Genomic DNA, 25,547 nt, shown 5'->3' on the forward strand with positions numbered 1-25,547 from the left:
GGGGTCTGAAAGATCATTCATCCATCTTCCATTAGAGCAAGGTAATTGTGGTTACAGCTTCCTGGATTGCCATTGAAAGACTGATGGGAAGTGGCTACATTGAGTCTCATGTTCTACAAAGTATATGCAAAACAATAAGAAACCATACCATATTGGATCTAGTAATTCTATATTCACAATACTCTTTTTTTCATTTATCATGAGTTTTAGTAGGACCCTTGAATCAACACATACTACAAAACAATATACTTCAGAGGAGCATCATAGATACCTACAGGTAAAAGAAACTAGAAAGCAGGAATTCTTAAGGAGGATGTGTTTCTTTTCAGATGACACAGTAAGAAATTCTAATTGCCCTGTTCCTCAAGAATTGGAAATTTTATTCCGAAACAACATTTTATGACATTATACCAACCAGAATGGTAGAAAGAATAAATTAGCCTAACACCAAGCCAACATATAACAGAGCTCATATTGTTCTTTTATGAGCTTGCACTAATCAAACTGACACTTTCTTATTTAATCCTTCCAAGCATCCCTGATATTATGTCTCCATTTTACAGATGATACAGCTTTGCATCAGAAGTCTTGCCCAAGATCACCCAGCAGCTCACATAGCAAACAGGACTCCAAACAGGCCTCACCTGCCCTCCCAAGTCTGTACACCATGGGCCAGATACAAATTTTGCAGTAAAGCTTGCTTCAGAGTCAACTTCTTTTAGACAAAACTATGTCGGTCTTACTTTCACTGAGTTCAGTTAAATCACAGGTCTGACACAATCCTATTTTGTTCCATTCTCTACCTCCTCTGAGGGTATCATTTTACCAGCTTCTGTCCTTCATGGCATCTTGTAAAGCTGACCATCACCTATATTCCACAAAACTCATTTTTAAGTGTGCCCTCTTTCTCTCAAATACACACACACACACACACACACACACACACACACACACATGCCTGCAGCCAAGAAGCCCAGGTGTTTGCATAGTCCCATGAATGAGCAGCTGTTGCTTTAAAAGGAGGGAGGCAGAAGGGGGTGAGGGAGCGCTGGCTGGCAGGCGGGTGTGTAAACGTATACAGAGAGCCACTTTCTGTAAGAAGGCTAAAACATATTTAAAATGGGACCACCTCAGAGATGAAATCTTTCCCCTCCTGCTACCTCTCAACCTGCTCCAAAACTCCAATATTCAGTTTTTCCAAGCCTCACTCTCCCTCCCCCTATTTCCCTAGAGAATGCTGATTTTCTATGGGAACACTTGGCATATCACAGAGCGGTTCTCCTCCTTCATTTCACAGGCAGAAATAATCTCAGCAGTTAATTATTTCCCTGGCCAACAGAGGAGTGGGCCCGACTCTGCATGCTCCTCTATCCACTGCCCACACAGGGCAAACAATGAGTGTGCCCTCATGGTTTCTTTTCAGTGGGCTTTCATCTCTAAACTGGCTTTTGGTTAGTGATTTATTTATTTTGAAATTACACAGAAAGAGAACAAGAAAATGTTTCCATTGAGATCAACTTGATTTAGGAAAGAAGAATGCCGTTCGTCACAGGAGGGCGCTGTAGAGAGAATGAACAGACTGGAGCGTCTGCTTCTTTTGATTTGGAAACCAGCTGGGGGCAAAGGTGAAGATAACACACCAGCTCCTGAAGGTGCTGGCTTGACTTGGTTTTGAAAGCATTGGCTGCTGCAGCCTCTGCAATTCTCCTATTTCCCTCAGTCTGAAACTGCCTACCTTTTCTCGTCAATTACATATTCTTCCATTTTCATAGTTCTCAGTCTAATTGTGAACAATCCTGCTTGCTGAAAGCTCTCATTCATTTCGTACTAAATTAACCTTTTAAAGAGACATGCAATTAAATATACATTTTATTCCCCAAAAGAATACACAAGTTTAGGTAATGGCTGCACATACTTTACTGATGCACTGAATGGGGGAGATGATATCTTTACCTTTTACTATGTTAGACTGTTTGACCATGTCGCTCCAATTGGCTATCGTTCTCATTACAGTTCTCCTTGTCCCCAGGAGACAAGGAGATTCTTTTCCAAGAATCACATAGATTCGTATGCCCAAGCAGTGAAGGCTACTCTAACCTAAAGGCAGATCAAATTCTATCTTCTCCTGTGGAGGACTATTATCCTGGTTGTCTGATGCTGTCCTTATATCACCTTCTCCTATGGTGTCACAATTAAGAGGTGATTAGCTTGAAAAGTAAATGTCCAGCAGACTATGTTAAACTGATTTGTTTGTTGGGCTTGCAGTTCATACACTTACTCTCTCTGGATGCCATGCTGCATCTACAACTGTTTTACCTTTTCTTATACTATAGATATAGATATAGATATAGATATAGATATTTGGCCATTATTTCCTACTGAGCTTATGTTTTTCTTTGAGAATTGGCCTAGCAGCAGTCAACTGGCCAGTAAATGCTTATCTTGGTTGAAAGTGACTGGGTCATCTGGAAACATCCCTATTCACTGGAGGTGGAAGTTGCATTTCTTGTATTTGACATAGACGTACCTCAATGCAAATTCCAGACAGTTTTCTATCACCTTTTATGTTAGTTAAATGGTAACAATAATAATAACTCCTCGTGCTTGTTTAGTGTTAATGTAGCCAACCATCACAGAAACAATATCTCCATAGAATAAGTCTACCTTGAGTAATCCATAATACAAACTAAAACTTTAAATGTTTTAAGTAAATGCATATAATTTTGTAGTAATAAAAATTATATGGCTTTCCTACTAGCCAAGAACTAAGAGCTCCAGAAAGGGTCTAGGTTACATAAAGGTAGGGATACTTTTCTATTATTCCAAAGGAAGTCCACATAGCAGGTGCCCTATTGAACACTCACCTCACACACTTAATAAACATCTCATGTGTTAGGAACACAGGACACAGAGACAACTGAGGCACACTATTTCAGAGAACTGATAGATTACCTATTGCAATCCAAGTTTTACCTAACTTTCTGCTGGTACCACCTGGTATTAGGAGAAATATTTCTCCTTCGAATATTGCATCCCTTGTTTCAGGAACACATGTTGTTTATCTTCCCAGTGTAGGGAAAATATTTGTTTCCAGTTGAAAACTATGCAACTAGGTTCTAAAGGAAACTCCTGTAGGTTATCAGATTCTGATTCTGTGGGAAGTATTTTATAACACTGTGAATTGTAGGTAACCAACAGCAATGTAAAATAATTCTTGTCTACAATTTTGTCTTGTCTGGTAGAGGATGTACTGACTTCTTTCCCCACACTTGGAAAAAAGTTTTGCCTCCATTGCATATTCATTTCAATCTTTTTTGAACATGTCATAACATCCATCAGTCCCCTCGTTGATTAGTGCATAGAGTAAATCTTTAACATATGTTCTTTTATATACATTAGACTTATGATTTTTAAAATCAACTGGTAATACAGTATCTTCCATGTAAGATGTCCACCCTTTCTTTATTCCATCGTTTTGGGAAGATAGGTTAACACAACCTTCCAGTCCACAGAGTGGGCAAATGACCCAAACTTCGTCAAACAGAGAACTCCATTATCCCTGACCATAGTGATTGGTTTAGGGATGGGCACATGATCAAAAGTGACCAATGAGAGTTCTCCCTGGACATTTCAGTTGGGCATTATGGTAATGTTGCGGCTTTCTTTTCACTCTTAGGTTGTAAGAAAAATGTCTACATTTTTCTTGTATTCATCATCGCCCCTAACTGCATGAAGGAAACTAGTATAGAAGGGAAAGAAGCCAACTTATAAAGAAAAGCAGAGAAAAGAGATGAAAAAAGATAACCATGAAACCATGGTTTGTGCCTTGGATCCACCCATTCCTATAATTTTTAGTTATATGGCAAGGGGCAGGGAAGGAGAAACAACCTCCTTTTTCTTAAACTAGTTTGGTTAGATTCTGTCACTTGGATCTAAAATGTTCTAAAAAGCAAGCCTGACTTACGACTTTTCCTGAATTTCCCTTCTTCTCCAACAACAATCCTTCCACTTCAGAAAATGTCTATGAGCAGCTAAACTTATTTGAGTGGCTAAGATCATTTTAAGATAACAGAAATATGGGGCACCTGGGGGGCTCAGTCATTAAGCGTCTGCCTTCTGCTCAGGTCATGATCCCAGGGTGCTGGGATCGAGCCCCACATCGGGCTCGCTGCTCAGCAAAAGCCCTGCTTCTCCCTCTCCCACTCACCTGCTTTTGTTCTCTCTCTCTTTCTATGTCTCTCCCTGTCAAATAAATAAATAAATTCTTAAAAAAAAAAAAACCCAAAAACAAAATATAACAGATAAATGAGATAAAGGAGTAACACACTTCTCATTTATATTAAGGCAAGTTTAAAGCAGAAGACAGTCTCTTCTGGGATTTCTTGCTACCACACAGCGTCTAAGGCTGCAATAACTTCCTCTGGCAATTGGCCCCTGAGTTTATAGTTTTTTTCTATCATCCCAGACAGACTACTACATCTTCAAGCATTGTCCACCTCCCTCCCCAGCCCAGTAACATGGGATGCCTATATTAGTTAGAGTTCTCTAGAGAAATAAAACCCATAGAATATATATAAGCCTTTGATATCAGACTGGAACTTACAACCTCAGTTCTTTTAGGTCTTTAGCTTGCCAACTGCAAATTTTGGATTTAGCCTCCATAATCCTTTGTCTCCATTTCTTATAGTATATCAATCAATTTCTCTCTTTCTTTTAGGGACATTTTTTCTCTTCTTAAATATTCTTGCCTCCTTCATAATAGATTAGTTGATTTATAAGTATATATAGATTTATGTCATAGATTTATATAGATTATATACACACACATATATATGTCTGTATAATCTATATATAATCTATATACATACATATATATACACACACACATATATGTATATATATATAGAGAGAGAGAGAGAGAGATGGAGAGAAAGAGAGTTTCAAATGTAAATCTCATCCAGAAACACCCAGATATACTCAGAAATAATGCTTAACTTCATGATAAAAACTCTTGGCAAAGTATGTTTAGAGGGAACATACCTCAGCAGAATAAAGGCCATCTATGAAAACTCAAAGCTAACATCATACTCAGTGATGAAAAACTGAAAGCTTTTCTTCTAAAATCAGGAACAAGATAAGGATGCCCACTCTCACTACTTCTATTTAACATAATTCTAGAAGTCCTAGCTGTGCAATCAGATGAGAAAAAGAACTAAGAAGCATCCAAATTAGTGGGAAAGAAGTAAAACTGTGACTATCTGCAGATGATATGATATATGAAAACTTTAAAGACTCCACCAGAAACTAGTGGAACAAATAAATGAAATCAGTAAAGTTGTAGGATACAAAACTAATATACAGAAATCTGTTGTGTTTCTATATACTAATAGTGAAGTAGCAGAAAGAGCAACTTAGAAAACAATCCCTTTTACAATTGTATCAAAAAGAATAAAATACCCAAGAGTAAGTTTAACCAAGGCGCTAAAAGACCTGTACTCTGAAAACTATAAGACATTGATGAAAGAAATTCAAAATGACAAAAATGGGGGGAAAAAAACCAACATTCTCATGGATTGGAAGAATTCATGTTGTTAAAATATCCATACTACCCAAAGCAAGCTACAGATTCAATGCAGTCTCTATCAATACCAATAGTATTTTCCCACAGAACTAGAGCAAATAATCCTAAAATTAGTATGGAAACACAAAAGACCAGAACAGTCAAAGCAATTTTGAGAAAGAAAAACAAAGTTTGGAAGTATCACAATCCCAGATTTCAAGATATACTGCAAAACTATAGTAATCCAAACAGTGTAAATCTGGCAGAAAAACTGACCTATAGACCAATGAAATAGAATAGAGAGCCTAAAAATAAGCCCACACTTATATGGTTAGTTAATCTGTGACAAAGGAGGCAAGAATATGCAAGAGAGAAAAACAGTCTGGTGTTGGGAAAACTGGATAGCAACATGCAAAAGAACCTGGCAAAATTTTTACCAAAATAAAAGCGAAGGAAGCCATTGACAAAATGAAAAGGCAAACTATCAATCTGTAAATAATATATCTGACGATTAGAAGCTAATATCCAAAGTATATAAAGAACTTCTATAACTCAATGCCAAAAAAAGTAAATAATCTGATTAAAAACAGAGGACCTGAATAGACATTTTTCCAAAGAAGCTATCCAGATGGCCAACAGACACATGAAAAGATTCTCAGCATCACTAATCAGCAGGGAAATGCAAAAACCACAATGAAATATCACCTTATATCTATCAGAATGTCCAGCATCGAAAAGACAAAAAAATAACAAGTGTTGGCAAGGACGTGGAGAAAAAGGAACCTTCATGCACTGAGGTAGGAATGTAAATTGGTACAGCCATTGTGGAAAACTGTATAGAATTTTCTCAAAAAATTACAAATCATAATACCAAATGATCCAGTAACTCCACTGGATATTTACCCAAAGAAAATGAAAACACTAATTCCAAAAGATACACGTACCCTTATGTTTATTACAGCATTATTTGCAATAGTCAAGATATGGAAGCCACTTAAATGTCCCTCAATAGATGAATGGATAAAGATGGGATATATAAATACAATGAAATATGACCCCGACAATAAAAACAATATAATTTTTCCATTCATAATAACAAGGATGGACCTAGAGGATATTATGCTAAGTGAAATAAGTCAAACAGAGAAAGATAAATACCATATGATTTCATTTATATGTGGAATCTAAAAAACAAAACCAATGAGCAAATAAACAAACCAAGAACAGACTCATAAATACATACAGAGCACAAACTGATGGTTACCAGAGGTGAAGGGGATTAAGAAGTACAAGCTTCCAGTTATAAAATAAATAAGTCACAGGGATGAAAAGTACAGCAGAGGGAATATAGCCAATACTTCTGTAATGACTCTGTGTGGTGCCAGATGGTAACTACAATAAAAAAAGAGGGGGGAGGAGGAGGTGGAGGAGGAGAAACGTTTAACTAATATCTGGGTGCCCTGTAGCCCAGACAAGTTGACACAAAAAATTGACCATCCCAGTGCCCCACTCATGCACTCCTATAGCACACTGCAGAATGGAATCAAGACCAAGAAAAATGAACCAACAGTGAGTGCCTCTTCAAATCAATAATTATTAAATAGAAGAGAAGCCATATGCTATTGTGGGGGGAGAGTAGAGAGGGAAAACTGCTTGAGGTAGCCAAAAATTAGCTTCTCTTGCGTTGCCTGTGAACCGTTTCCCTGTATCAGATTTGCAATCTCAGTCCAGCTAAAGGAAAGCCCTGAAGACAACCAGCCTCACCTCCTAAGAATGCAATTTAGTGATTCATTATTAGTATTCAAGCAGAGTCCTGAGTCTGCTCAGTGGGAAGTGGGAAGAGTCCCACTTCAAGATGTCTATGAAAATAGTCCTTCAATCACAATCATACTCCCCTGAGTTTTAAAAACACAATTTGTTCCATTTTGCACATGTTCACTGACATTTAACACCCTGCACAGCTACACTACTCTGTGATTCTAACCCTGCCTCTCTGTATTTTTCCTACAGACATTCCTCTTATGCTGTGTTGTAATTGCCCACTTACTTCTCTGTATCCTGACAGACTGTAAACTCCATGAGAACTAGCCCCACTAGAATATGGTATGGCCTGGCCAGTATCAGGTGTTCAGTAAGAATTTGTTGAATGGGGGCACCTGGGTGGCTCAGTGGGTTAAAGCCTCTGCTTTCGGCTTGGGTCGTGATCCCAGGGTCCTGGGATCCAGCCCCGCATCGGGCTCTCTGCTCAGCAGGGAGCCTGCCTCTCCCTCTCTCTCTGCCTGCCTCTCTGCCTACTTGTGATCTCTGTCTGTCAAATAAATGGGTGAAATCTTAAAAAAAAAAAAAAGAATTTGTTGAATGAGTACGAATGTGTTACTTACAACTTTTAAACTCCCTAAAGGCAAGGATCTTATCTGCCCCACCCTTCTCACTGGAGATTTGTCCGAGCAGTGCCACACACACACACACACACACACACTTTCTCTCTCTCTCTCTCTCTCTCTATATATATACAGATTTATAAACATATACACATATGGGGGATGTATATGTTATTATTCCTCCTGACTTTCCCACAGGAAATCTCTAACAAAACACCCTCCTGACTGTGGGCACTTACCTTATTACTTTGGTTTTATAAACTTTGCCCACCCCCCCATTGGCATAACCAATTGTTAACTCACCATACGACAAATACAGCTTAATATTTTCAAATAGATTGCATAATGAATATTTTCTGGTACATTATGTTCACAGGCTACAATTTCTAAAGTCATTTCTTTTCTCTTTTTTTTTTTCTCTTGTTCATCACTTTGACCATATCCTCTAATGAATTGTAGCCTTACATGGATTTCCTGTTACACTGTAAGCCAAAACACAAATTTCCGAGTATTTCTTTCAAAGGCTCCTCCCAGGTAGACCCACCCTTTCTAAGTGTTTTCATCTCCTATTCTAACCTAGCCTTCACTTCAAGATCAACTAAATTTATTGTCATGTGGCTCCTTCCACTGGTTCTTCCTCTGCTGGCCATGTGCCTTTGCTCAATTTTTTCCATATCTATGGAACAACAACCAAACCACAAGTTTCTCCTCTTTAAATCACAGCTCAAGGACCAACTGCTCCAAGAAGTTTTTTCCCCACCCATCTTCCAATCCATCAGATCATCACTGACCCTGACTCCTACCACAACATAACCTTGAAATGACTGAATTTATAAGTATAGTGTGGCTGCAGTCCAACTTTTGGCTTACGTCAATACTAATGGTCTAATCTCACTATTAATCAATGTTAGATTTAGAAAGAACCAAAAGAAATGTTCAATAGTCATTAAATCAGCACTGTAAAATTTAGTATTTGGGGGTGAATACAATTAGGTGTACTTCATTTGAGTTTTATGAATTTATTCCTGCCTTATTCCATGGGAATTTGAGATTACAGTAATACAGAGCATATAATGACAATTAAAAGTAGTATCAAGAGCAGGGAAAATGTGGACAGAGTAAAATACCAAGATTATGGGGAAAACTGAAATGTAAATAATCAGGCCATAGACTCTTTCATGGTTATTAAAGTTGAACTGCTCATTTAGCTATGATCTTGGCACTAGATGATTAATCATTAAGTCCTATTTCTTCCTTAATAGTTAAAATTAATCCATCCTCTTTGAATGCTGTGAAAATAGGTTACTAGTACTTTTCAGAGTTGATAGCTGTAGCATAAATTAATGTTTCTCAAACTGTTTTGCCTGAAACATAATCCCAAAAGACATGGCATAAACATGGCATAAAAAGGGGGGTTCTGTGTTCAGTTTGGAAAGCTTTGAGTCATCCTGCAGAAAATAATCCTATTTTATTTTGTTAAAATCCAGTACTTCCCAAATAGAACACAATTCCTCAACCTTTTCCTCACATAATACCTTTTCCCATACAACATCCCACAGAAATAGCTTCCAAATGGCTCACTTGGGAAAAGCTGGCATAGGACAATACCAAAGAAATCAGAACCACCACATCTTATTTGTAATGTTTTAGTTCTTAAGCCGGGTAGTGGGTATACAGGTATTCATTATATAATTGTGCATTCTTTTTGATGTGCTTGATACACTCCCTAATTGCAAAAACAAAATTAAAAAAATAAATAAATAAATAAATAAATAAAATATGAAATAAATAAATAAATAAATAAATAAGATGATGCCCTAAAAAAAAAAAAAAAAGTCCCTGTCATAGACTCTAGGTTCTAGCAGCTTCCCCCAGGCAGTGCATAGCAAAAGGGCTGGTAACTTCACCTGCAGAATGGGCCCAACTGCATGCCTCCAACATTATTTGGAAAAACAATAAATCAACAGTAACCATAACAGCAGCCAATACTTACCAAGTACCTACTATGAGCCAATCATTCTTTCAGGGCTATGAATTCATTTAATCCTTATGACACCCCTTGCATCAGTGTTATTATCCACTCTTTACACATGAGGAAATTAAACCATAAAGACGGTTTAATGTCTGACTCCTGAATTACATATTTTACCAGCACCCCATCCTGTATAAACCTTATGTTATCCAGGGTGGTCAAGGGGACTTCCCACATATGGAGACACTTGAGCAAAGGCCTGAAGGAAATAAGGGAGAGAGGTGTGTAGGTATCTGGAGGAACAGCATTCCAAGCAGAGGGAATGCCAATTGCCCATGGGGCAGGTGTGCCTGGCAAGCTTGAACAACTCTATTAACAATATACGACCCCATGTAATCAAAGACCTGCCAACCTCTGCAGACATGTTCATTTATTCATTAATTCTAGCTCCCTCAATGCACCTTTTATTCTCTCTTTTGCCTCTAGAATTTTTGTTCTCTAGAAATACTCCTCTCTCCTGGTCCCCATGTCCCTATCTTTGTCAAGCTAACTTCTTTTGGGTCTTAAGTTGCATCTTCTATTACATCTTTGGCTTCCCCATAAGTAGATTTTTTCCTGTATATCTCATACCTCCACGTATAGATAACGTGTATTAGGTACTCCCCATGAGCCAGAATTGTCTGGCATCATATCACATAAATTTCATGATAGCTTAAATGAGATAGGTTTTGTTAATGTCCCCATTTTATGGGTGAGGAACATGAGGCTTAAAAAGTTCAAGCAACTTACCAAGGTCACATGACAACACAGGTCCGGATAAGGCCAAAACCCTTGCTCTAAGCACTCTGCTATAAAGCATATTGAGCACTTATCACACTGCTCTGTAACTGCAAGTTCACATAGCTAGCACCACCAAGCTCCTTAAGGCAAGAATTATGTCATGTTCTTTAGTGTGTGGAATGGTTTCTGCTACATAGTAAGTTAAGTAAACATGACTAAATAAGTGGAATAGAGCAGCTCTCTTTATAAGCAGTGCATTCTTGTCTTCAGGAGCTCAGAGTCTAGGTCAGCACACTGGGATCTGAGATTTAATTCTAATGTCTAGCAGAGGCACCATCCAGGCATACTTTCTTTGGCCAAACCACACCATATATATTTCAAATTCTGCATTTCTGCTCACTCCCTCTCCCCTGCTTGGCCATTTTGACCATCCTCCCTTGTTTCTCAGGGTCCAACAGAGATGGCAACTTTTCCGTCCACCAAGCCTCCTCAGACCAACCTGATCCTTGTCAGAGTCTCACTCAGTCCGTGACAGTCCATGACAGTGTCTCCAACAATCCAGAACTTTGCCAACATAGCACCTTCCAGAACATTCCTCAGATGACTTCCTTACTCCATTTCTAACTCTAAGCTTTTCTCTGCATCCATCTGATTTCTGTGCTTAAATTATTCTGTACATATTTTTAGTTCTGTTACATTGCATCATGAAAGATTCTTCAGTTGTTCTGTTTCCCCGGTAAAGCAACATGGCGAGCAACAATCAAGGCTTTAAAAAACCTCAAATGACATTTGGAAGACTTGTTTATTAAAATGACTTTTTTTTTAATTAAAGATTTTTATTTATTTATTTGACAGACAGAGATCACAAGCACTCAGAGAGGCAGGCAGAGAGAGAAAGAGAGGAAGCAGCTCTCCGCTGAGCAGAGAGCCTGATGTGGGGTTCGATCCCAGGGTCCTGGGATCATGACCTGAGCTGAAGGCAGAGGCTTTAACCCACTTAGCCACCCAGGTGCCCCACAATGACTTTTAAATTTTAATTAAATATCATTTAATTCAAGGGCGCCTGGGTGGCTCAGTGGGTTAAGCCGCTGCCTTCGGCTCAGGTCATGATCTCAGGGTCCTGGGATCGAGTCCCACATCGGGCTCTCTGCTCAGAAGGGAGCCTGCTTCCCTCTCTCTCTCTCTCTGCCTGCCTCTCTGCCTACTTGTGATCTCTCTCTGTCAAATAAATGAATGAAATCTTTAAAAAAAAAAAATATCATTTAATTCAAGAGTTATTAAAGCCTTACTTAAAAGGTACTGGTATACAAGAGGTTATTTTAAATATTTTGGAGTAGGAATAAACTTCATGTAATATTTGAATTATTATATCCTTTTAACTAAAACTCTATAACAGGTCTTATTCTGAGTCATTCTCTTGTCTCTATTCTGAACACTCTGTACAGGATGGATATCTAAGGAAGAAGAGACTCTGGTATCCATATGTGATCATCATTTCTTCCAAATAACTACTCCTAAATAGAAGTTACTGGAAGCAAATGTCAATTATTCAACACACAGACATACAAAGCTTTAAAGAAATCATACCACTGATGTGGCTGAAGATTTTTTAATAAATGCTGCTTTGATAATTATTGACCTATTTCATTAGCATAGATTCTCTTTTTTTTAGTGTAGATAACTACATTTTAATAGGAATTCACCTCAATAGTAAGTCTTTATAGAAGGCTTAAAATTCATAGCCATATATTACCAACGTTCAGATTCTCTTCATTTGTAATAATGTTAGCTAAGATTGCTTGAGCATTTCCTACAAATCAGGCACTGTAAGAGCCTTGTATGCATTATCTCATTAAATCCTTCAAAATACCTACAAGTTAGTAGGGTTTTTATCCCATGTTGCAGATGAGAATCATTAAACTCATTGTCCAAGCAACGGGTATCCACAAAGGTCATAGTCAGAATTGGAAGCCAACAATCTGAATCCAAATCCTCTGTTTTTGTTTTTTGTAAAATATGAATTCATTCATAAATTGAGACATCCTTTGGGAATTTAAAAAGTAGAATAGTTTGCTACATAGTTTTTACAACTGATAAAGGGAAAAGGAAAGGGGGGAAATCCCAGATGTGTAAGTAAGATTTTGAAATATATCAGTTTGATGTGTATGGTCTGTTTTTTCTTCTGAAAAAAATTAACATTTCCTATTAATTACAACATAGTTTTGAATTATGGGATAAAATCCTTACCTTATTTCATATTTTAAAATTATTAATTAGTAAGTGCCACAGACTTTCTTATATTAAAATATATTTTTTGAATCTCAAAGTATACCATTTTTGGTCCTTGAGGATTATCTGATCATACACTTCAGCAAGTTTCTAACTGCAAAATAGCAAGTTGGCACAGAAAATATAGAATTTGCCAATTTAAAAAGTTTAGCCATTATAGCTAGATCTAAAAAATCATTTGTTTTATAAAATCCCTTGTGTCTTTCAATTATTAAAAATTGACATTTTGAAAACCCTAAACAACAGAATTTCTTATTGTGAATTATGCCATGATAATATAAAATTTCCAGATTAAAAAAAAAACACTTTATTTCCAATTTAAGCCACATGAAAGAAAGCTGGAAGGGATTTAAGGAGATCACGAGATTCATCTTCCAACCTCTTGCAATCAAGACTAGTATACAGAGACATACTTTAAGGTTATGTACTAGAATAATGTCAACCATATTCTTAGATTGGGCTGTGATTATTTGACATGAAACAAAATGTCACGGGCACAATCTTAATTCCTGTTGACAGCTTGGAAGATACCACTAGGTGGCAGCACAGGAGACATTCAGCCTCTGAACTGGACTTCAATTGACATGACTGGAGGGGTAAGCCAAGCCAGAGAAAGGTAAAGAATTCTGTTACAAATTTCAAATTGTGTGGCTTTGCTGGCTACACCCTTTATGGGTTAGAGAAGACAAGAACAATAATTTTCTTTTAATTAAGGGAAACATAAGCTAATTCCCTTAGTTTTTTCCTTCACGTGCATATTTTTACATAGTTGTAGTGATCAATTTTATATTCATCAAATCCATTTTCCACACTGTAGTCAGACCCATATTTTCTAAATGTAAATGGAATCATCCTCTATCCATGCTTTAAAATTTTCGAAGGGGCGCCTGAGTGCCTCTGTCCTTAAGTGTCTGCCTTTGGCTCAAGTCATGACCCCGGGGTCCTGGGATGGAGACCTGCATGGGGCTCCCTGCTCAGTGGAGAGATGCTTCTCCCTCTGCCTCTGCCTGCCGCTCTGCCTACTTCTGCTCTCTATCTCTCTGTCAAATAGATAAATAAAATCTTTTAAAAAAAATTTCGATGCCTTCTCCTTGCTCCTTCCAAATGGCCCTGTATGGGCCATCCCCAAAGTCACCTTTCCTCCTGCTGTAGCACCCAGCACAGTGACAAGCACTGAATTCATATCTACTATTGTACAAAATTGTTTAAACTGTGGGAAAAAACACATAATATAAAATTTACCATTTTAAACATTTTTAAGTGTATAATTGAGTAGTGTTGTTATATTCACACTGTTGTGACAGAACTTTGTCATCTTGCCAAACTGAAACTCTACAGCCCCTCAACAACTTCCCCACCCTTAACAACCACCATTTTACTTTCAGTTTCCATGAATTTGACTACCTTAGATACCTCATAGAAGTAGAATCATACAGCACATGTCTTTTTGTGACTGGCTTATTTCACATAATATAATATCTTCGTGGTTCATCCAGGTTGTAGCATGTGGCAGGATTTTCTTCCTTTTTAAAGCTGAGTAATATTTCATTGCATATATATATATATGTATATTTTACTGCACACATATATGCAAATCATATATATGGTATCACATTTTGTGACATAGTATGTCATATATGTGTCACATAAAGAAAATGTATATATATACACATGTATATATATATGTGTGTGTATATATATACGTATAATATATCATATTTTCTGTATCCATTCATCAGTTGGTGAACACTTAGGTTGTTCTCATGTCATGGTTATTGTGAATCATACTGCAACAAATATGAAGGGGGATGTAAATATCTCTTCAAGATTTTGCTTTGAAAGTACTTTTGTCCATTTTCTTCTCTTAGAGAAATGTCTATTCAAGTCCTTTGTCCATTTTTTAATCATGTTGTTTTCCTACTGTTGTTGAGTTTATAGGAACTATTAATATTTTCTGGATATTAATCCTTTATCAGATATATAATTTGAAAATATTTTCTCCCATTCTACAGGTTGCCTTTTCACTCTGTAGATTGTGTTCTTTGTGCACAGAAGTGTCCATTTTTTATAAATGGAAGCTCCATAGTCTTCATAATTATCATTCTTCATGGGGCAGTCACATCCTTCCACTCAGCAAGTGGAATCATAATTTACTTAACCATTCTTCCAATAGGACATTATTTCCTATTCTAAATAATGCCATAAAAAATAGTATTAGTGATTATTTCCTTAGGATTTATGTTGCCAGAAATGAATTACTGGATCAATTAATATAAACATTTTGTTGTTACTAATTGCTTATGGTCTTATTACTGATTGCTAAATTACTTTCTCTCTTTTCTCTTTCTTTCTTTCTTTCTTCCTAAGACCAACAGTAATATTATATTAGTTACTTTGTTGAACAGTTATTACATGCCAAGCACTCAGCTAGATTCTTTGAACTTAATACCAGTCCTCATATTGATGCTACAAGGTAGGAATCATCACCATTTTATAGCTAATAATACAAATTCAGAATTGTGTTAGTTACCCAAGATTGCATAGCTTATAAGTGACAGAATTATCATTTAATGTTAATCTGCCTTACATTGACTGTCTCTGCTTGCAAATATATCACTTTCACCAGTCCTTCACATCCTCTTTAAAACTTATAATGTTTGATAATTTAATAGATGAAGAATGGGTAATTATTAAGGCACATACCTTTGCATGCATGGATGATATTTTTCCACATTTAATTTACACTGCCCCTTACTATTTCCCTTTCCTAGACTGAATAGATATTTCTTTTTTCTGTACAACCACAGCACATAGCCTTTTACAACAAATGTTATTATGCAACTTTTATCCTGCCTTGAATTGTAGGAGTTTCTCTTTAGTGAGTTAACTGTTTATATCCTCAGCCCTATTTTTACATCTTATCAAGTTATTTTTTCTATAATAAAGATATTAAACCTTGTTAGTCATACTAGTGCAATATGCAATGCCAATCTATTTTCCCTTATTGTTAGTGTTTTTCTATATATAGCATATACTTCTTAATTTTTACATATTTGTTTTTAACGTGGTCATTTTTATACTGATCATTTAATTTGTGGTTTCTTCTATTGTTTCTAAGTGTAGAAATTTACTTTATCTCCATATATAAGTGCCCTATAAATATTTATTTCTATTTTCTTGTTTTGCTTTTTCTATGATTCAACTTTGATGCTTAAATCTTTAACCCCGCTGAAATTTATTTTGAAGCACAGTGTAGATACAAATTTATTACCTTCTCAAAGTTGTAAAATAGATGGTCCCCATACCATTTATTAAATAATCTTTCCTTACTATTTTTAATGCCTCAATTATATATTAAAGTCATTTATATGAACTAATTTTAATAGCAAGTTTATTGAAACATAATTCACACTAAAGGGCACAACTCAGTGGGCCTTGTACATTCAGATTGCACAACCATCATCACAACGTAATTTCAGAACATTTTCATCACCCCAAAAGGAAACCACCCATTGTCCGCAGTTACTCACCATCCTCCCCTTCCCTAGCCTCAGGTAACCACTCATCTACTTTCTGTCTCCATGAATTTGCCTCTTCTGGACATTTCATGTAAATGGAATCATACAAAATGTGGCCTTTTTATGACTGATTTATTTCACTTGCTTCCTGTATTCATCAATGTTGTTGCATGTATCAGTACTACATTCTACTTTATGGCCAAATAAGATTCTAATATATGTAGGGGCACCTTGCCTGGGTGGCTCAATTTGTTAAGCATCTGCCTTCAGTTCAGGTCATGTTCTCAGGGTCCCAGGATTGAGCTCTGCATCAAGCCCCACATGGAGCCTCACATCAGGTTCTCTGTTCAGCAGGGAGTTTCCTTCTCCCTCTCCTTCTGCCTGCTGCTCTGCCTACTTGTACTGTCAAAGAAATACAATCCTTTAAAAAATACTTTTAAAAAAAGATTCTACTATATGTATACATATTTTGCTTATCCATTTATTAGTGGATGGACATTTGACTTACTTCTACTTTTTTGGCTATCATAAAAAATATAACTATAAACATTTGTGTACAGGTTTCCATGTGTGTGTATATATAGATATGTAGATAATAGATATTTTTTCTCTTGGGTATATACCGAGGAGTAGAATGTCTGGATCATATGGCTTAACTTTAAGGAACTGCTGTACTGTGTACAAAGCAACTCTGTCATTTTACAATCTCATTAGCAATGTATAAGAGTTCCAATCACTCCACATCCTCATCAACACTTCTTATTATCTTTTTTATTATAGCCATGCACGTGGATGTGAAGTTGTATTTCATTGTGGTTTTAATTTGTATTTCTCTAATGACTAATGATGTTGAGTACATTTTTATGTGCTTATTGGCCATTTGCCTACTTTCTTTGGAGAAATGCCTATGCAAATTTTCTGCTCATTTTTTAATTAGACTATTTGTCCTTTTGTATTTGAATTAAAAAATTTATTTATATATTCTGGATACGAGTCCTTTATTTTCTCCCAATCAGTGGGTTGTCTTTCCACGTTCTTGATGATGTCCTTTAAAGTGCAAAACTGATGTTTTTTTTAATAAAGATCAATTTACCTATGTTTTTCTTTAGTTGCTTGTGCTTTCAGTGTTATTTCTAAAAACTATTGCCTAATCCATGGTGACAAAGATTATGCCTATGTTTTCTTTTAAGAGTTCTATAGTCCCAGTTCTTTCATTTAGGTTTAAGTTCCATTTTTAGTTACTTTTTGTATATGATGTGAGGTCCAACTTCATTCTTTTGCATATTGATATCCAGTTGTTTCAGCACCACTGGCTAAAAAGATCATTTGTTCCCTGTCTTCGACGAATTTCTGGACCATTTATTTGTTCCAGCGATTTCCATGTTCTTGAAGGTCTACTATGCCTTAATTATGTTTGCTTTGCAATCACGTTTACACCTGGAGAAGTTACCCTTCCCTTATTAACTGCCTCCATCACCCACACTCCTCCCCAACCCACATACTCAGAATATTCTTTTTGATTTTCATCCACTTATTATCAGTAGTTTACAAAACTTTGCTCTTCCAGACAACAGAATCAAAGTTTATGGTTCACTGCTGCATTTCTACTTAGTGATCATTTCCTTCCTCCTGAATTGCTGTTGTTAATGGTTTATGTATTTTTCTCAATCCATTGTTCTCTGTGAACAGGTATTATCTCCATTTTAAAAAGTAAATAAATATTTAAAAATAGATACACAGCACAGAGTCAAATTCTGTGACTTGACCTTATTCACCCAACTAGACATTGGCAAAAACATTTGATTATCTCAATTGCTATAAAGTATATTTCTGAGAATGTCTCCACTTAAATCTTACTGCTTTTGATCTACTAATCTGGATTTTCAAGAAAAATTGAAATGTATGTCAATCAGTCTAATTGTACTTTTTTCTCCATACTGGTTTATTGTTGTATATCACCAAAAGGATTTATAATTTGATAATCTCTGACCTGTCAAAGCATCTGCAACTTGGATAAAGCCACTAGCTATTGGCTGTGTCCAACTGTTTTCTCAGTTTTAACTTAGAAGAAGTATTCCCAAGGGATGCACAGTATGATTCCCTGTGGTGATGGGAAGATATATGTAGTTTAGGATAAGTAGTTTTTATATTGCTCTTTTAATGCATACTATAGTTAGTAAATCTCAATAAAATCTTCAGGGCTGGGAGACTATACCCAACATTGAATGAGAAAATACTGTAGTGGACATATATCTATCACTCTCAAAAAAATAAAAGATAAGACCCTATTTTGGAGAATAATATTGCATCTTCTTCCATCTCCAGGTCTATATAAGCCAAAGAAAGTTATGTAAATTTATGCAATTTGCCAATGATTGGGCAATGCAATCTGCTGCCTTTCAAATATACAGATCATTCTCTTAGTACCAAAAAAAACCTCTCCACAAATAGTTTAGGTCAGCACTTCATAATAGAAATAAAGTATGAGTCACATAGAGAAATTTTTTAATTTTTAAAATTAAAATTTTGAATTTTCTGGTAGTCACAAATCAGTAATCAGAAAAAGTAAAAATCACTTTTAATATATATTACTTAACCTAACATATATAAAATATCATTTTAATACATAATTATTATGAAAATTATTGCTGAGATGTTTTCCATCCTTTATTCATACTGAGTCTTTGAAATCTAGGGTGCACTTCACACTCAAAGCTCATCTCAATTCAGACTAGCCATATGTCCAGTACTCCATAGCCACATGGGGCTGGTGGCTGCCATATTGAACAGCACAGGTCTAGACAGAAGACCTCAGGAACTTCTCTAAGTCAGAGGGCCACCAGTAGAAAGAATGCATGGGAAGGAAAGGAGAAAAGATAAAAATTGGCAAAATGAAGAAAAATGGAAGGAGAGGAAGAGAAATGAATGAGAAAATAAGAAAAAGATAAATGAAAGGAGAGAAAGGGAGTGAACACTTTCTGAACACTTGCAGTGTGCCAGCAGTTAAGTATAATGGGAAGTGCTCAGAAGCTACTTAGAAATAATCTTTAGCATCTTCTATAAGTAAAAAAGTCACATTGATAGCAAACTATTATTACTGGTGATGACTCAGTAAGTTAGAAAAGTACATTAACACTCAGTCATAGGAAGATATTATTCTGGTTCACATGCTCATAGTACGGAGACATATCTGCCTCTGGCCTGGAACATAAATCACTGAGAGGGCTGCCTTTGAGAGAAACTCTTTCTCGTACCTTTTTTCTTTCCAAGACACCAAGACACAATATCAGACATCCCCTTAGAGGAGATCAAGGCCAATGGAATTTGCAGTGCAGTTGGAATGAAAAGGGGAATGAAGGATTAAGAAAAGAAAACTCTGTGATTTTAGTAGTAAGGGAATTCTTGGGTCCACTCTGTAGGTAAGGATCAAATAAAAATTGGGCATATATTGGTACATAGGACTTTCATATAGACTACCCATTTTAAGCATTGTGTAATAGTGCAACAACTTCTCCTATTTGAGTGGGAGAGACAGGCTAGGTTTCTGCCTTAGATTTGGGTCTAAGGAACTTTGATTTGGGGAGTGCACAGAGCTGACCTTCAAATGCGAGGTAAGAGCAAATGGTAACTAAAATGTATTCTGTAAGTGAAGATGGTCAAGAAAGCAAGAAAACATCTAAAGTATCAACATCTCAGTGCAGAACAAGACAAGAATCCAAAACTGAAGTTGGCAAAAGCAGAGCGGCAGGCAACAAGGAGCGGGCTTCTACTTCCGAGCCTGGAGGCCATTGTTATACTCATGGAGAGACCTCTGGCTGATCCTATGAGGAGAAAGGGCTTGTAAAGGGCATAATATCAAGTCTCCACTCCAGTTTAGTGGATAATATGTGAATTGCTAGCAAAAATATCAAGTACCAATTTTTTAAAAATAGATTTTATATATTCACCAAATCACTTAATAATAGTCCAAATACATCTGCCAGACATATACATTAAATGCCCCACAGATGAGATGCAATGAACTGGGCAAACCAAAATTTTCCATGCTGATTTAATTCAAGCCTGGCATCTGGTAGAAGATTTATGAAGGATTAGCGCATTGTAAATTCATGTTGTTTTTGCTCATTCCCTCACCTGGAGCCATGCTGTTTACACCCTCATCCAATTTGAAACATGGAAGCCCTTCCCCTTTTTAGACCACCCCAATCCCAATGGAACAAGCTGAACCACTCCTAGCCAATGGAACTACTGCTTTAAAAACACTCAAGACATTATTCATTGTAAGTACGGAGACTTTTCTTTGGGGTATTTTTTTTTTTTTTCAGAGTCACTTATATTTGCTCTTTTCACTTTTGCAAATCTTTCTGGAAGCATCACTCAACTCTTTGTTTTCTACTTCATTTAATAAGTTGGAATTTTTTTCATTTAAGTCTTCAGATATTTGCTGTCTTTCTTCTTGGGAAGCAATGAAGAGCCCTGTCACTTTGGTTGCCATAGACCACCAATGGCCTGTAATCATCTCACAGTGCTGTTCTTGGCAACTGTGAGAAACCAGCCCTCTAATAAGTGCAAGTTCTTTTCCATGCCTGAAACCTGCTTTGAGGATGTGCAAGAAGTGTTATCATTTAAGCCGACTATAGGGTTGCTACAGTCTACCTGAAAAACTGGCTCTGCTCTTGAGCTATTATGAAATGACACATACATCTCTGCAAACTTAGAATAGTAAGAAAAAATATTGATGTTCTGTTTTTTAGATTTTACTTTTTTAGATTGTTGTTTTTAGTTAACATTACCATTGGTTCTTTAGTTATCTGATGGGAGTGAAGGACTGCAGGTGAGGAGTGGGGGGTGGAAAAAAAGAAAGGAAGAAGAGGTTAAAGAGGGAATTTAAGGCAAGGCAGAATGGCTAAGTGATGAACACCACAGAATTCAGTCATAGCTTCAAATCCTGGCTTTCACACTCTCCAGCTGGGTGGCTTGGGCAAGCTATTCCATTCTTTAAGTTTGTTCCCTCAACTGTGAAATGGGACTACTACTCAAATCTACTTCAGGAGGTTGAGTGAACTAATTAAAATAAACATGTAAAGCAATTAACAAATGTCTGGCACACAGCAGTCACTAAGTGCTATGGATTATTAGCACAATTAGTAGTAGTAGTACAGATGGGATTAAACAGAGTGAAATAAAATCAATGCTATACTTCACTCTACTCATTCCATTCCTCCTATTTTTCACACTTATTTTTTCTTTTTGGTGTCCAGGGAGAGATGTGGTTGTGGAAATTGAATGGGTAAGAAAAGTGCTTTCAGAGAACAAACTTAAAATATCATGCAACAAGCACCATAGGGCAACATCACAACTTTTGGGAATAGAACTTTGCAAAAGAAAAGTAATTCTAAGAATGTATGTCTTCGGGGCGCCTGGGTGTCTCAGTGGGTTAAGCCTCTGCCTTCAGCTCGAGTCATGATCTCAGGGTCCTGGAATCGAGCCCCACATCGAGCCCCGCATCGGGCTCTCTGCTCAGCGGGGAGCCTGCTTCCTCCTCTCTCTCTGCCTGCCTCTCTGCCTACTTGTGATCTCTGTCTGTCGAATAAATGAATAAAATCTTTAAAAAAAAAAAAAAGGATGTATGTCTTCACAATCACCTCTCTAAGATCCTTAACCAGAACTTTCACTCTCATTTCTACAAAATGGAAACAAAAATAATTTACAGAACTATTTTTCACTTGACAAATCTTCATCCCTGACATGATCATCTCTCCTTTCCTCTTTCTCATCACTCCCAACAGCTGGGGTCAGGTCCAGGGTGACTGTTCTGGGGGTTAATGAACCTCCATTGCCTCTGACTTTGGCTACCTGCACCTTGTGGTAAATGATCTGAACAAAACTGGAATAAGAATGGATGAGGGCAAGAAGGCTAAGAGACTCTTGATCCTTTTCCAGAAACCCTGCAGTTTCCAGCAAGAGCAAATTCTGAGTGTATTTTATTCAGATATTAACAACTATAGCAGTTATTTTACTGCCTTTGAGAAAGGCAATGCCCCAGCTAAAGAAAGGCAATCTACAGCATCCCATTCAGTGAGTCTGAGGGCAATGACCCTGTCTGGGTATGAATGTTCTATTGAAAATGACTGAAGCAGTTAATAGTAATCTTCAGTTGGGTTACCTACAAATGTTCCTGCTCCTCTTCCTAAGGTGTTTTTTTTCTGGCAGCACCAGTTATCTGCTGGGAAACTTAAATGAATAGAGATAAGCTGGATGTAGCCAACTGTCAGGGAGGTTAACATGCCAACCAACCACATATGCTGTTCAATTAAATTTATCATTCACATATCTACACACAAATACACATCTTATGTGGTCCACAAGAAGATGCTCTTATTAATTTCTACTACATGTGATAGTAACACAATAACTATCTTCACAAAATAAAGTATGATACTGTATATTACTATACTAAATAGCATGTATATATGTGTATATATATGTGCATTTATATATGTGCATATACATACATATATACTTATTTCATATATTGCAACATATACTGAAATATACTTAGAATATACCTAGAAAGTATGGTTCATGAGGCAGGAGTCCATCTTCTTACAGTAGGTACCTGATAAATCTTGCTGAAAGAACATACAATAAATTATTTCATTTGGCAGTAGTATTACTGCCAATGTGTTGTAGGTGAAGAATTCCAAATGGCTTGTTCAGGGCCAACCAGCTGGAGAGCAGCAGAGTCAGACTGTAAGCCCAGGTTAAGTGGCTTCTCCTCCCATGCTTCACAGGGAATAGATCTAACTTCTATCATGGGAGGAAACAAAAGTTGCTTGTTTTCTTCTTCTTTTTTTTTTAATTTATTTTTTATTTTTTTATAAACATATAATGTATTTTTATCTCCATGGGTACAGGTCTGTGAATCGCCAGGTTTACACACTTCACAGCACTCACCATAGCACATACCCTCCCCAATGTCTATAACCCCACTCTCTCTCTCCCAACCCCCCCCCCCAGCAACCCTCAGTTTGTTTTGTGAGATTAAGAGTCACTTATGGTTTGTCTCCCTTCCAATCCCATCTTGTTTCATTTATTCTTCTCCTACCCCCCTAACCCCCGTTGCATCTCCACGTCCTCATATCAGGGAGATCATATGATAGTTGTCTTTCTCCGATTGACTTATTTCACTAAGCATGATACCCTCTAGTTCCATCCACGTTGTCGCAAATGGCAAGATTTCATTTCTTTTGATGGCTGCATAGTATTCCATTGTGTACATATACCACATCTTCTTTATCCATTCATCTGTTGATGGACATCTAGGTTCTTTCCATAGTTTGGCTATTGTAGACATTGCTGCTATAAACATTCGGGTTCACGTGCCCCTTCGGATCACTACATTTGTATCTTTAGGGTAAATACCCAGTAGTGCAATTGCTGGGTCATAAGGTAGTTCTATTTTCAACATTTTGAGGAACCTCCATGCTGTTTTCCAGAGTGGTTGCATCAGCTTTCATTCCCACCAACAGTGTAGGAGGGTTCCCCTTTCTCCGCATCCTCACCAGCATCTGTCATTTCCTGACTTGTTAACTTTAGCCATTCTCAGTGGTGTGAGGTGCTATCTCATGTTGTTTTAATTTGCATTTTCCTGATGCCAGTGATGTGGAGCACTTTTTCATGTGTCTGTTGGCCATCTGGATGTCTTCTTTGCAGAAATGTCTGTTCATGTCTTCTGCCCATTTCTTGATTGGATTATTTGTTCTTTGGATGTTTTCTTCTTTTACCAAGTAATGTTGCTAGACTAAATCCATTTCACTATCTGTACTCATTTTCTTGGATTGGGTTTAGCAGGCACCTGGGGTTGAAAGAATTAGTGGCCAGTTCTTTAGGGGTTTTCATTCTTCTCCACCTCTGAGCCAATCCAAAGCCCCCATGACCCCCAGCCACTTTTCTTTTTGTCCTTCCACCCTCTTCTTCTTCCTCCTCTCTTGCTTTTGTTTCTCTGTCTTCCTTTGTGCTCTACTTACTCAAGCAGATAAGAGAAAGTAAAACCCTCTTTTTGTGGAATCCTATCTGATACTTCAAACTCTTGAGATCTCTTCCTCATAAGCCACAGTGAAGAAAAAAAAAAAGAAAGAAAGAAAATAAAAGAAAAAAGAAAAGCTTCATTTACAGGAAAAGATGGAAAGCCTAGTTGACACATTATTTGCTACACATATATGTATGTGCCCACACACACGCACGCTCATGTCTACCCCCCACATGCACACATGCTCATTAATCCTTAAAAAAGCTTGATTTTGGAGAGAGATGTTTGGATTTAGAGTGAATCATTAGCCTCCCATTTCTTTCTTCTTTCCACCAAACATGAGGAACACTGGATAATGTGTCCAGTCAGTGGCTTTTTTTATTAACCGCCAAATGTTAAAAAAAAAAAAAAAAGCCCATGTATTATATCCATGCACCTACTGAGGAGACAAAAAGATGATGGACAAGAATTGAGGATTTTCTTGAAAACATGTCTCATTTTAGGGGAATGGAATAAATGTCTCTGAAAATCCTGATGTCCATGGGTATGAATGCCCACTTAATATTTAGCATGTTCAATTTCTTGCTTCCAGGCCCTCCTGGCCAAATTTATTACCCATGGCCAAAGAAAGGATTTTTTTCCCCCATGAAACTTGTTTTGGCTTGAAGTAAAGTTCAAATAATATTTACCAAGATTATTAAAAAACTCTAAAACTTTTTTCTTCTTCAGCATTTGGGGATGGAATGTCAGAAAGTGTTGACATTAATTTTTAAATTAATATTTTTGGAAGAATTTTCTTTAATAAAAGATCAAATGATGACCACAATGCTGGATATGGGCTGCTGATTGGTAACAATGCTTGTCAACAGCAAAGTTCAGAACTTTAATACAAACTCTCCCATGCGTTTGCACACAATGGAAATACAAATTATCTTAAATAGAATTTTTCTGAATTTTTGTTCTAGCTCATCTTCGGCTCTGAGGCTGAAATGCAGACCTCAAAAACGTCTTTGCT

The sequence above is a fragment of the Meles meles genome, chromosome 7, assembly GCF_922984935.1.
Source record: "Meles meles chromosome 7, mMelMel3.1 paternal haplotype, whole genome shotgun sequence".
Classification (NCBI taxonomy): domain Eukaryota; kingdom Metazoa; phylum Chordata; class Mammalia; order Carnivora; family Mustelidae; genus Meles; species Meles meles.